At 37.7% G+C, this 2,348-nt stretch overlaps 1 pseudogene; it reads left to right on the top strand.

Annotated features, from left to right (window-relative positions):
• The first annotated feature begins 582 nt into the window (after positions 1–582).
• Positions 583–1,700, top strand: LOC114635750 (annotated as a pseudogene).
• The last annotated feature ends 648 nt before the right edge of the window (positions 1,701–2,348 follow it).

A 2,348-nucleotide genomic window follows, 5' to 3' on the forward strand; every position in this document is an offset into this window, starting at 1 on the left:
GTGTGTGTGTGTGTGTGTAATAAATATGATCCATTTAAATGGTATTATAAATCGAAAAACGACATTAAAGATACAAATTAGACAACATACCTGATTTGCAGATATCAAGATATCTGAAGTGTTGTTTTTCAGAACTACATTTAGAGTTTGAGATTAAGGTAGCCAGAAGCAAAGAAATCTAGTGTCTGTGGGCAGGGACAGTTCAGACATCTGGCAAGTTGAAAGGCAAATGATAATGAAAGTGCCATTTATTAGGAAGAAACCAAAGATGCCAGAGACCAAAGAAAGCAGAAAACAGAAGAGATGGAGAGGAGAACTGATTCAGAGTCAGAACAGGAGGCACAGTGAACTAAAAGAACAATACAAGGGCACGGCATCTTGGGGCAGCAGTGGTGCTTATTCTGCTTCTCTGTAAGTCAAAAGAGGAAGAGCCCTAAGACCACAGGGATCCGAGGCTCCTCCTACTTAAAGAATCATAGTATTGGTATTGGATATTTAACATATGCATTCACATAATATTATATATTAACATTACATGTTATTTTACACAGCATTTGGAAAACTTTGAACTATCCAACGATTATGGCATCAAGAAACATCTGGTGTATGAGAAGGATCTTCTTGGTTTAACAGAATGGATGCTCCAATATATAGCTGTTTTCCTCAAGTTGATTCCATTCAGGCTGTTTAATGTGGAATGCAACAGTGTAGACAAGAAGTCTTTGGAGAATGAGGACCTACTGTACAACTTGCTCAACATGGGAGTTGATATTGACAGGGCAAGAAGATGACAGTCTGGAGTGTTTAACAGGGCTGTTACAAATGAGCAGGAGCTGAAGCTATTCCTTCTATTCAAAAGAGACAGTGACAAAGAGATTGGTAACATCATATCAAGATATCCATGAACTATAACATGCACTCCTGAAAGTCTTTCAAATGATGGGAACTGTGGAGAAAGATTATGGCATCAGACCTTGAAATTGTGAATAGTTTGGAGCGTTCTCCTGAATCCTTTTTTTGGTCTAATAACAACCTAAACTTGGAAAATACTATAAAGTTCCTCTGCTCTGTTGGATTGACTCATAAATGCCTCTGCTGACTGGGTACCAATGTTCCCAGAACCTTCTCCATCAGTCTGAATTTAAATAAACAAATGGTTAAAATTTTGCAGGAGACCAGTAGATCCTTAGGTCACAAAGTTGCCACAGATTTTGTCAGAAAGATAATTTCCAAAAATCATTCCAACTTAATTCAGAGTACCAAATGCGTGAAAACTAACATTGAAATTTTACAGTCACCTTTCAACTTAAACAAAGAGGACCTGCTGCTTCTGATATGTGGCTAGAATCTTAGACCTTTCCAATGATTGTACTAAAAAAAAACTACACAAACATTAAAAAGAGGCTGCTTTCTCTTGGACGCACCGAGGAGGAGATACAGAGGTTTGTCCTAAGCTATCTGAATATTATCTTCCTGTCAGAGAAAAAGTTTAATGATAAAATAGACTGCCTTATAGAAGAAAAATCAGTATGTCACAAATAATTGAAAATTCAAGTGTGCTAGACTTCATTATAAACACTTTAAAAACTCACATCAGAGAGTTGTCACATGCTGTGTATGACTTGAGCACATCCAGCATTGCTCTGCTATCCTGGAGTCAGAGAAGATATGAAGCTAAACTGAAGAGACTGAGTGGATAGGACAGTATGGGAGGAGTCACAGGGAACCGGACTAGTGTACCACTGGTTGCAGATGGACTTGACAAACAGGAGAGGTTTATTTTTTTAATAAATATTTTAAAATACTTAAGATTACATATATTTGTATCTGTGTTTTATGAATGTATAGCAAGTCTCTGTCTCTGTCTCTGTCTCTCTCCCTCTCTCTCTCTGTGTGCGTGTGTGTGTGTGTTTGTGTGTGTGTGTATGTGTATGTGTGTATGTGTGCTCACATGTGTGTACATGCCAAGGCACATGTAGAGGTTGAGGAGAGATGTTAGGAGTTTGATCTCTTTCTGCTGAGTGGGTTCCAGGGACAAACTTAGTCATCAGCCTTGTAATCAAAGTGAGTTTTATCCACTGAGCCTCTTGTTGGCCCAACAGTTTTGATTTTTTACCACAGACACACGTATAATGATTTCATGAATACTTCATTTTATAGGATATAAGAACTTGCAGTTAGTATGCTCAAATATAGTCCCTCTAGCTACCCCCTCTTAGTTTAAGTTAATGTTAACAGTCTATTATCCATTATGTGGTTTACCCTTTATCTGTTGTAGTAGTGGTGGTGGTAAGTAGTTCGTGAATTCTATAGTAGAACAGTGTGTAGAAAAATTCTTCAGAATTTGC

The sequence above is a fragment of the Grammomys surdaster genome, unplaced genomic scaffold, assembly GCF_004785775.1.
Source record: "Grammomys surdaster isolate TR1022 unplaced genomic scaffold, NIH_TR_1.0 117206, whole genome shotgun sequence".
Classification (NCBI taxonomy): Eukaryota; Metazoa; Chordata; class Mammalia; order Rodentia; family Muridae; genus Grammomys; species Grammomys surdaster.